Below are 12982 nucleotides of genomic sequence, written 5' to 3' on the forward strand. Positions count from 1 at the left end.
TTTCCTGAAGTCATATCTTGTTATGGATTATTTGAATTAATTGGAACGACTTCTCTTTTTTTTATCTTTTCTGGTGAACTTTAAAATGGTTATTTAAAAATTTTATTTAGCACGGGGACTAGGAACATATCTCAGTGGAAGAGCATTTACATTATAAACCAGCCTATATGAGAACCTGGGTTTGATTTCTGGCACCACCAAAAAATAGTAAAATTTATTTACTTTAGTCTCTATAAAATAGTTACAATAATATTAACATTTGTGGTTGCTGTAAAATTGATATAAAAATTTACTGTACCACAGCATCATCAAAGTGTCTAAGATCTTCAACTACTGCCCCTATGGCCTCTTTAGTAACTTCCATCTTCATATCCACCACCACCACCCCACCAACCCACAAACATTGCTCGGTAATCTGAGGCTTATAATCGAAAATCAAGAGGGTTTCATCATTTTTTACTGTCTAGTCTTGTTTTATCTCTCTTTTTTATCACTGTAAACCACAGATAAGTAGGATCATTCGGTGTTTCTCCCTCTCCCTCTGACTTAATTCACTTACCTACCCTCCAGTTCCACCCAGATCGAGAAAAAATGCATGATTTCATCTTTTCTAATAACTACTTAATGTTTCATTGTGTATGCATACCATACCTTCTTTATCCATTCACTTGTTGGACATTGGATTTTTTTAAAATCCTGGCTATATTGTACTTAGTGTTACTGTATAATTGTGGTAGAAAGAAGGTTATGGAATCCAAATAATTTTAAAATAGGTAAAATAAAATATCTCTCCCACATGACAGAGCCTGGCAAGCTACCCATGGCATATTTGATATGCCAAAAACAGTAACAACAGGTTCACAATGGAGACATTACTGGTGCCCGCTCAAGCAAATTGATGAGCAATGGGATGTCAGTGATACAGTGAAAATATAATAGCAAAATCTGGTACATGGATGTATGTGAAAGGAATATGTATGTAGTGTCATAGCCAATGAACTGAATGGAAGGAAGAGCAGCATAAACAGACCATAAAACTTCAAAATATTTTACTTATAAAATAATAACAAAGAAACTATTACAACATTAATGCCAGAATAGCATGTCTAGAGTCTCGGTCCGGGGCCGATACCGGCTCACGCTCCACTGAGATTCGACCCGGATGGCCATGCTTTTGCATGGCCGCTTTGCTGCTGAACGACCAAGATCCAGAGCTAGCTACATTACTTCTGGTCTCAGCAAGTGCTTGCAGCCATGTCTCCAGACTGTGACCTAAGCTTTTGCTCCATGCTGCCCCAGGAAGGGAAATGATGCAATTTCCAACTTAACTCTCCCTGGATTTAATTACTAAAATACAGAAATCCTAAACCGCTACCGCGGCTGCACGACTTTATATCTCTTTATTCTCATCAGTGGAAAACTAATTATCAAAAGTTTCCTAGTCAATTGGGTCGTATTTTGGGGGGATAAACTCCAACAAGAATAGTGAGTTCTGTGTTGAAAGTCCAACAACAATAGTGAGTTTTGTGTTGAAATATGGAATGTAATCAAGGTAAAGAGAAAATGAAGTGAAATTTATCAGTTATGCAGGTGGGGGTGGGGGGAGTGGGGGTGGGGGTTGGGAAGTATACTGGGGTTTTTGATTTTTTTTTTTTTTTGGTGGTGGGATATGGGCACTGGTGAAAGGATGGGTGTTTAAGCATTGTATAACTGAGACATAAGCCTGAGAACTTTGTAACTTTCTACATGGTGATTCAATAAAGTAAATTTTAAAAAAATTTCCCATCCAGACTCAGCAGGCCATGGGCCCTCCCAGCAGCCGACTTGCCTTTCTCTCAGCCAGGTGGCCTCTGGCTTTAAGCTCTTTTTCTGGATCCAGGTTGCTCTTCCAACATTCTCTTCCCGGTACATTCCTCCTCTCTATCAAATTTTTTATTAAATTTTCAAACTTTGGACAGAGAGATAATACAAGTGTTAAGGTGCTTGCTTTGCATGGGGTCGACCTTGATTCAATCCCCAGCTCCACATACAGTCCCCTGAGCACTGCCAGGGGTCACTTCTGAGCACAGAACCGGGAATAATCTATAAGCATCTCTGGTTGTGGCTTACACCCCCACGAATAAATAAACTTTGGGCTGGAGAGCTCAAAGAACTGGAAGGAGCATATGCTTTACATAAGGGAAGACATCTGGGGTTGACCCCAGCACCACATGCTCCCTTAAGAACCAGGGAGCAGGGGCTGGAGTGATAGCACAGCGGGTAGGGTGTTTGCCTTGCACACAGCCGAACAGGTTCGATTCCCAGCATCCCATATGGTCCCCCAAGCACTGCCAGGAGTAATTCCTGAGTGCATGGGTCAGGAATAATCCCTGTGCATTGCCGGGTGTAGCCCAAAAAAGCAAAAAAAGAAAAAGGAAAAAAAAAGAACCTGGGAGTAAACTATTTCTGGGGATGGCCCCCCAATAAGCAAATAAAATAATAAAATTGGATTAAAAAATAGCATGTCTATATTGATAAATGCGCATTTTATGGATATATGTATTTACAAATTCTCAGGAGTCACATGGAACACAAATTGAAAGGCACATGTTAGCTGCATGTGACTAGAAGCCTTGTGGGGGTGGCAATGGAATTTGAAAGACTAATCTTTTCAATGATCTTAATCATTATCCTCTTACATTTCAAATATTCTGCACTTATGATCTTTATTATAATGTGGTAATGTTTACTTATTTTTGTTTTGGAGCCAAACCTCAAGATGCTCAGGGGCTCCTGGCTCTGTGCTCGAGTGACGCCATGCAGTGCTCTGGGAGCCATGCATGGGGCTGGGAATTGAACTGGGATTAGCTGCATGTAAAACAAGCATCTTATTTTCTCTACTATTGCTCCAGCCCAATATTTAATTCTTTAAACAATAACAAAAATGTCAATGTGTAGTTCTCTAAAACTAAAGATAAAAGTACCTTGCACTCTGGTTTAGAAAATATGTAAAATAATGATCGATAAACCATACTATGGTGTTTACTTTGAAATATTCTAGGAAGAATAAGAAGAAATTGACAAAGTGAAAATAGTTTGTTTTGAATAATGGGCGTGCAGGGGTTCGCTATTCTTTAGATTACTTTGTTACAGCAATAAAGTCACCCTTTCCTTCAATAATAATACATTTGGGTAACCAGAGATATAATACAGCAAGTACCCAGCCAATCAGGTTCCTTATGTGGTGTCCTGAGCACTGCAGGAATAATTCTTGAGCAAAAAGCCAGGAGTAAGCCCTGAGCACTGTCAGATAAGGCCCCAAAATAAAAAACCAAAACAAAAATATTGAACTTTTGCAAACTTGGAGCCAGAGAAGTAGTACAAGAGGTAAAGCACTGCTTTACATGCTGCCAACCTCAGGTTTGATTTCCGGTACCACATATGGGCCCTGGAGCACTTCAAGGGTCACTCCTGAGCACAGACCCAAGAACAGCCTCTAAGTACCAGGTGTGGCCCAACCTCCTGTCCCCAAATAATAATAAACTTGAGCCTTGTGTGATTTTAAAAATCATTTTTCAGTAATTATCTTCAGAAATGCTTATGAAATATTCAGTTGCAATGATGGATATATTTGCAAGTTTATGATACTAACCCAAAAGGTTAGCTACATTGGGATTGAGTCAGGCTTGACTCCTTCCCAAAATAACTGACAAAGGTGGGTTTCCTTTTATGACATGTGGAAACTGGTAAATTCTCTTTTTATCCAATTTTGTGTAAGACATTCCTGTCCAGAAATTACTTTCCTTCTCATGGAGCAATTTCAAAATTAAAATGCTCAGTAATGAATAGTTATCGTAATCAAGTAGCTTTGTGATAGAAGAGATTTGAATTTTTTTGTGTGTTTATAAAAGCCAATACACAAAATCATTTCCTGAAACATTAACGAGTAAAGTTTAATCAACATAGTTCAAACTATTAGTAATTTGTTTCAGGGAGAATTTCTCACAGCAAAATACTAGTTGGAACTAAACATATATTTTGAAATTTCATTAAATATTTAAGTATTTTAAATTGTAAATATTAAATGTTAAAGATAATGGTGAAAGGCTAATAAAAACAACTCTGAAAATCGTACATTTTTGTTTAGGGGCCACACCCAATGTGGCATAGGGGAGAGATGGTAACTATGCTGGGGCAGGCCTTGTCACTCTTCTAAAAAAATACTATTAAATTAAATCACTGTGAGATACATAATTGTAAAGTTTCTCATGATTGGGTTTTGGTCATACAATGTTCCAACACCCATCTCTTTACCAGTGTACATTTCCCACCAGTGTCCCCAATTTCCCACATCCCCACCCCCAGTCTGCCTCTCCCAGTCTGCCTCTATGGCAGTCCTCTCTCTCTCTCTCTCTCTCTCTCTCTCTCTCTCTCTCTCTCTCTCTCTCTCTCTCTCTCTCTCTTCCCCCTATCTCCCACCCCCCAATTTGGGCATTATGGCTGGCATAATTATCCATTTACCTACTTGTCACTCTTGATGGTGATAGGGAACCAAGCAGTGTTAGGGATCAAATTCAGGGCTCCTCCATGTTATGTACGCACTCCAGCCCTTTGGGCTATCTAACAACTCTGATGCAATCAATTCTGGAGATCTTTGCCAATAGTCTTTCAGTTTGACAGTATAACTCTTTGGCTTCTTTCCCTTGTACATGAAAATAATTTTCCAGAGAAAACTTCCAAAGGTTATCAAGAGGCTAACTTTATTTTCTCATTTGGAGGGCTAGGACACATTTTCAATTTATGTAGCATTCAACTTTCCCTCTTGGGATTATGAGACTAAAAGTGCATAATTTCTGCAAAAAGTACTCTGCCCATCTGTGAAGAAAATTTTTAAGTTTTATAAAATAAAATTTAAATTAAAAAATTAAATCTTTCTCAATAAAAGAAAGGTAATTTAGAGTTTGAATACTTTTGTGTTTCAATTAATAGGGGGAAAATATTGTTCCTATATAGTTATTAAAAATATGGCAGTTATCTGTTTTGAGTCTCTTTTCTACCCTAGAAAACAGAGAAAAAACATTCATTAACTCAATAGAAGAAAAATATTCTTCTATTTATCAAAGTCCATAGATAAATGCTGTTAAGTATTTAGTAATTTAAGAAATAGAGTTTAGCATATTTTATTTTCAATGATAAAATTAGAGATGAAAAGTTTTTAAATTTTTAGGTTTTGGTTTTTTGGGTCACACCCGGCAATACTCAGGGGTTACTTCTGGCTCTGCAGTCAGGAATTACTCCTGGTGTTGCTTGAGGGAACCATATGGGATGCCAGGAATTGAATCTGGGTTGGCAGCATGCAAGGGAAGCGCCCTACCCACTGTGCACTATCACTCTGGCCCCTGAAAAGAATTTTTTTGTTTATATTTTATCATTTCTAGCCATTGACATCAAATTTTTAAAAAATATTTTTTATTAAAATACCATGAGATAAAGTTACAAAGCTTTCATATTTGAGTTTCAGTCATAGAAAAATCGAACACCCATTCCTCCACCAGTGCACATTTTCCACTACCAATGTCCCCAGTATCCCCCGATAGCACCCCTCCTCCTATCTCTATGGCAGACAATTTCCCCCATACTCTCTATTTTGGGGCATTATAGTTTGCAGTATAAGTACTGAAAGTCTATCACATTTGGTCTACTTTTTATCTACTTTCAGCACACATCTTCCATCCCGAACGATCCCTCCAACCATCATTGACTTAGAGATTTCTTCTCTATCCAGGGTGCCTTTTCCCCCAGCTCATAAGGCAGGCTTCCAACTACAGAGCAATATTACTGGCCCTTGTCTCTACTGTCCTTGGGTGTCAGTCTCATATTATTTTATATTCCATAAATGAGTGCAGTCATTCTATGTCTGTTCCTCTCTTTCTGACTCCTTTCACTTAACATGATACTCTCCATGTCCATCCACTTATAAACAAATTTCATGATTTCATCTTCCCTAACAGCTGCATAGTACTCCATTGTGTAGATGGACCAAACTTTCTTTAACCAGTCGTCTGTTCTTGGACACTCAGATTATTTCCAAATTCTGGCTATTGTGAACAGTGCTGCGATGAACATACAGATGCAGATATCATTCCTTCTGTGCTTTTTTGCACTCTCAGGATATATTCCCAGAAGTGGTATTGCGGGGTCATATGGAAGCTCAATTTCTAGTTTTTAAGAAATGCCCATTTTTTTCCAAAAAGGCTGTGCCAGTTGGCATTCCCACCAACAATGAAAGAGAGTCCCTTTATCCGCATATCTGAGCCAGCACTGTTTTTTTTTAATGTGTGCCAGTCTTTTAGATGTGTATCAGTCTCTGTAGTGTGAGATGATATCTCATTTTTTTGATTTGCATCATCCTGATGATTAGTGATGTAGAGCACTTTTTTCATGTGCCTTTTAGCCATTTGTATTTCTTTTGAAAAGATTTTTGAAACTTGTTTCTTGCCCTTTGTGTGCTTATAATTCTAGAGGCAATAAGTATAGTGGTTAGAAATCTGCACTTTGAAAAAAAAATCATTGGATTTGATTTATTAACTGTGTGGCTCGATTTGTTAGCCATATGGCCTTTGGGATATTAGTAACCTCCTCAACTTAAGCACTTGTAGAATGGCAATGATTAGCATATTTATATGTTCACATATCAATGTAGTTATATAATTTATATTTATATGAAAACATCCACATTGTAGGAAAGGTTAAATTTTATTGTGTATATATAAAATATACATGACAAGTAACACTTACAGACTAATGTACTCCACAAACCTATTGTCCATAAAATTATATTCACATTTAAATATAAAGTAATTAGTATGGATGATTGACAAGATCACTGTTTTAAAGCCATAGGCACTTATTTGTTATTCAGAAGGAGTTGAAAATGCAGCATCGATCTCCACAGTTGAGTTACCATGGAAGTTGAAATTTTCCCTAGAGAGCAAAATATTGGAAAACTAATTTCTCTGAGTTTGAAAATGCATCTGTACTGAATTAGCCCTGGAAATCACTTCTATTTCTTTTCTAAACTAAGTGCATAATAACCTCCACAAAATCCTAATGATTGTATTTTTTTTCACCTCTATATAAACATTTGGTCACTCGGGTATTTTTTTTTTACAAAATAAATATAAGCATTAGGTTATAACTGACCTCTATAGTATATAAGAATGTGACAATGTAAAATGGCCTATTTTCACTATCATTATATAATTTTATAAAAATGCATAGTATTTCTCATCACTGCCTTATATTTTAATTAGTATCCTCACTAATCACAGAATAAATGTTATATCTGTCATAAAAATCTTGTTTTACAAGAATCAGATTTCTTTTGCAAAAGCTCTTTCTAATCTAAAATATGCTAATATTCACTGACTCTCCATTTCACTCTACAGAATTATTAATTTAGATAAAAGATAAAATTTACCTTCTTATTTTTTAATTGAGGTAATAATGGCTGACAATATTATATTTTCAAATGTTTTTCAAAATACATAATACCATGTCACATCCACTACTAACATGCCAATATTCTCCCACCTCACTGCATTCAATTCCCTACACTATCCCATTCAAGCTATTTTTATTTTAGTTTATTTTATTTTGGGTGTGACCGCCTAACCACTGGAAAATGGGGGATCTGGGTGAAAGAGACCCAGTCCTGATCCGAGGCTCTGAGCAGTCACACCCAGAAACTGCCCCGGTGCTGTGTAATCCCATCAATGGCCAACATCCAGAGTCTATAAAACCAAGCTCCTGGAAATGCGCTCTGAAGAAGCATCTTATAGCCTAGTTCTCCCTCTCAGAGAACCTGGCAAGCTACCTAGAGTGAGAATTTCCTGCCTGCATGGGAGAGCCTGGCAAGCTTTTTGTGGTATATTCATATGCCAAAACCAGTAACAATGATGGGTCTCATTCCCCTGACCCTGAAAGAGCCTCCAATGCAGCACTGTTTGAAAGGATGAGTAAAGAGAGGCTTCTAAAATCTCAGGGCTAGGACGAATGGAGACGGCACTGAGACCACTCGAGAAATTTGACGATCAACAGGATGAATATGATGATGATGATGATGATGATGATGATGATGATGATGATGATGATGATGATGATGATGATTTGATTTTGGACTGGAGCGATAGCACAGTGGGTAGGGCATTTGCCTTGCACGCGGCCGACCTGGGTTCAATTCCCAGCATCCAGTATGGTCTGAGCAACGCCAGAGGTAATTCCTGAGTGCAGAACCAGGAGTGACCCCTGTGCATCGCCGGGTGTGACCCAAAAAGAAAAATAAATCCAATGTATTTAAACATGCTGTATTGATCTATATTGATTCTATTTTTGATTGAATAGTTGCATCTTTATCTTTTTCTAGATTTCTGCTTTAAAAATAACAGAGGAACACATGTTTCTATCTATAACTGAATACAAAAAATACTTTCTAAATATATTTCTCAAAGTAAAACTGATGATCAAATCATGTATCTATTATTTATCTGGGTTTTTTTTTGGGGGGGGGAAGAGGTGGAGTCACACCTAGTTGTCTTATGCCTGAAAATAAGCAGTATTGAACCCAGGTCAGCTGTACAATTTCTCTGGCCCTATATCTTTTTTAAAAATGTGATAAATACAGGGGATAGAGAGAGTACAGCGGGTGGGGTGCTTACCTTGTACATTACTGGCCCTGGTTTGATCTCTGGAAATCCATATGATCCCTTGCAGGGGTGATCCCTGAGCACAAAGTCAGGTGTAAGTCCTGAGTACCTGAGCACCACCAGGTGTGTGTTCCCCAAACAAAACAAAACAAAAAAGCGATAATACACTTCTAAAGTATTATACAATGATAATTTTCCCAGGTCGAGCTAGCCCTTCTACCAATTTGATTGTTACAAACCAAATGGATATACTGCATTTGGATCTAATTTGCATTTTCCTGTCCATAGAAAGTTGAGCACATTTTTTTTGGCTATGTACCTGTTTTCTGGTACAAAATAAAATGTTCATATTTTAATATACTTATAAATCATGTGGCTTCTTTTAATGTCATTCATCTTGTTTGTATTAGAAATATGTCATGTTGATATATTAAATATATTTTTTCTAGTCTGCTGGTTATGACTTTTTCCTTTCTAAGAAGGCCCTTATACACTGAGTTTAAAACATATTCCTGTTTGTTTCCTAATAATTTTATAGTTTTGTTTTTGCTCTTTATATCTTTATTTATAAGATACTATTATATACTTTATAATAACAAAGTATATACATATCTCTTATGTGTATATATATGTCTATAGAGGTACATATATACAAGATGTATATATCTTGTATAAGATATATACACATAAAGAATATATATATCTCTCTATATATGTTAATCTTCCAGAGTTGCAGCTCATTCTCTAAGTTAAATAATAGAAACATAGAGATTAAAAATTCAGAGGCAGATAAAATTTGAAAAATTAATTTAATCACAATTTGCTCTTTGATTAATAAGGTTCATCAAAATAAAAGTAATTTACCTCAGTGCTTTGGGTAATTTGATTCTAATGTGAAGGCTTGATAACTTCTCTGAATGTGCTTTATTTGACCTGATCATTTTTTTTTTTTTTTGGCTTCTTTGGTCACACCTGGTGATGCACACAGGGATTGCTCCTGGCTCATGCACTCAGGAATTACTCCTCATGGTGCTTGGGGGACCTTGACTTGATCATTTCTTGCCACGACGTTTCTCATAATGTGTGAATGGATTAAACAACTGTTCAGTGCTATTTTTAAGTTCAGCTTCTTCTTCTAGATATTTTTTTGTGTCACTGTATCACTGTCATCCCATTGATCATCAATTTTCTAGAGTGCGCACCAGTAACGTCTCCATTCATCCTAGCCCTGAGATTTTAGCAGTCTCTCTTTACTTGTTCTTCCCAGAGGTGCTGCATTGCAGGCTCTTTCAGGGTAAGGGGAATGAGACCCATCATTGTTACTGTGTTTGGCATATAGAATATGCCACTGAGAGCTTGCCAGGCTCTGCCTTGCAGGCAGGATATTCTCGGTACCTTGCCAATTTCTCTCAAGGAGAACTAGGCTATAAGAGGTCCTGGCCACACACTTCTGGGAGCATTGTTTTTATAGTCTCTGGATCTTGGCCGTTGACGGGGGTGGGAGGAGTTTGTGGGTGTGGCTGTCAAGCTACTGGAAAATGGGGGATCTCGGTGGAGGAAGCCCAGTCCCAATCAGAGTAGGCTTGGAGATCTGAGTCACAAACTGCTCCCAGTGCCTGTAATCTCATCAATGGCCAACATCCAGAGACTATAAACCAACACTCCCGGAAGAGAGCAATGCAGAGTCTCTTGCCCCCATGCCTGGCTGTCTTCACTGGGGCTCCTCGGAGTGGGGCAGGTTGAGTTTCCCTCCCTGCCCCAAGCAGAGCCCTGGCAGCCAAAGACCTCTGGAACCCAGCCACAGCCATTCTCAAGACCTCTTTCCATACGTTCGGACAAGCCTCACGCATGAATGAACCAGCAGAGGTATCCAGGTGTGCAGGACCCGGGGCTGAGATCTCCAAATCAATATATAAAGTTAATAATAACAAGATTCAATATCATAAAATGTTAATTTTATTCTGAATTTATTTCTTATGATGAAATTCTAACCAAAATATTTTCATGAAACATGATAAATGGATTCTAAAAATTGACATGGAAATGGCAAGGGGCAAATCATAGGCTTTACTGTATTATTTAAATTGAAATGACTTCTGAAACTCCTTCATTTTATACTTTAAAACCAATTAAGTAAACAGGTACTTCAATCACTGATTTGGGTTATCCCTTCTTCTGAAAATAATATAGTTTAATATTCTATCTATAAGTGTCCACAAAAGTGAAAATAATTTTTATATGCTAGGCTGAGGTAAGAAAACACACAATTGGATTTCTAAAATTGGAACAAATGATAAACATTTCAAAAAGATAGTGTGAGATAACAATTGTTTTTGTTAGAGATATGGGTTTAGTTTTATTACATGACTTATTAGCATTATGTCTTTATTTCCTCTTGTTAAAGTAAAGCTTGTTAACAAATAAAATTAAATACCTTGGAATAAAGTTAACCAAATAATTTAAAGAACCGACACTGAAAATTATAAGCCATTGCTGAAATAGAGGACAGAAAGATGAAATATGTTCATAGATTGGAATAGACTCAAAATAATTCTGTTATTTAAAGCAATATACAGATTCAATGAAATTGCAATATTGTTGCAAAAGCAAAGCAGTGTACTTTTGTATTATTCCACAGGTTTCATTTTTAAATGAAAATTCTCCCCTATTTTAAGCAAAAAACACAAAAATTATACATAATGTAGTACTCTTCAATTATGCATATCCATGCATAAAAACTTTGACTTTTGTAGGTTCCTATGAATGAGTGTCAATACTTTATACAATTCTCACACTATCCGAGTGATTACATTTATCTAAAAAATATTTAATGATCTTCTACATTGCATCAGCGACTCTACTTGGCTCTGGTTCACAACACTGACAGATATCTCTGCTTTCATGGAAATTCTCTACCAGTAGGGAGGACCCAGGGTGCTGTAGACTAGTAAATAAGGAGAGTCATAGGTGATGAGTACAGAGAAGTAACTGGGATCGATTGAAACATCTTGGATTAAGGTATAAAGGCAACGGGAGGTTTTTGAGCAGGCAAATTACATGGTAGGAATTACATTTTAGAAGCATCAAACAATTATACTATTGTGTTGAGAATAAATTGAGGTGGAAGCTCAGAGGATCCAGATAAGAAGTCTATTGTCAGAACTGAAAATATCATGGGAATATGGGTTTGCTGAGGCGATAGCTCAGCAGTCAGGAGAACATATTCTGCAAAGCATGCCCTGGCGTTGAAGTTCGACCCCAGCATTGCATGGCACCTCAGTACCCCACAGGGGTATTCTGGAGGCCCTCAGCATCACCAGATATGGCTCTAAAGGCTGCTGAGCACAGTTACCTTGGTGGTCACCTCTTCCTAGGGCTGTAGGATTAAACCTGGCCAGTTGGTTGAGAATCATGAAGAGGGGGCCACCCCTAAACACTGCACACTGTACCTCTGGGAAAAAATGATGGGAATGTCAAACAGTGTATTTATGAGAGAAGATGAAAAGTAGTTGGTGTCATGATGGTATAATGTGAAGTAGAAAAGATAAGGTTGGCTGATATAGAGGTTGAAATTAAGAACAAAGACAAGATTGTCACTATTTTAATTTTGTTCTGGCCAGAGCAAATGGAAGAATGGGGTTGAAGTTTTGTAATATAGGTAAGACTGTGAGTTAACTGAGGAAGAAGAATGTCAGGGATACTTTTTTTTCTTTTTTTCTTTTTGGGTCACACCTAGCGATGCACAGGGGTTACTCCTGGCTTTGCACTCAGGAATTACCCCTGGCTGTGCTCAGGGGACCATATGGGATGCTGGGATTTGAACCCGGGTCGGCCGCGTGCAAGGCAAACGCCCTACCCGCTGTGCTATCTCTCCAGCCCCAGGGATATGTTTTGTATATGCTTGAAGAACTGTTAGACACCATGGTCAAAGGTTGTCATATGTAAGAGTCCACGAGAATGGAGTTCAGAAGATGCCAGAGCTGCAGTCTAACATTAGTGAGTCTAGGTATATTAGTGGCTGAAATAGAAGCAACAAAAATGGATCAGATCACCACCAGAGTGTGGAGACTGTAAGAAATGAGAGCCAAGATCCAGGGCCTGGACATTATAACTTTTCTATTTACAAATTTGAAATAAATTCACCAGTTTATGTACTCGACTATTTGCCACATTTATTGTTGCAAAGGATGAATTTTCACTTCAGGAAACAATGATTGAAATTCCAAGGATTATGCAAAATCTCCTTGGAGAAACAGTGTAACTCATTGCTCATCTCTCCACATAATTTTGCTTACATA

Source organism: Sorex araneus, chromosome 1, assembly GCF_027595985.1.
Source record: "Sorex araneus isolate mSorAra2 chromosome 1, mSorAra2.pri, whole genome shotgun sequence".
Lineage (NCBI taxonomy): Eukaryota > Metazoa > Chordata > Mammalia > Eulipotyphla > Soricidae > Sorex > Sorex araneus.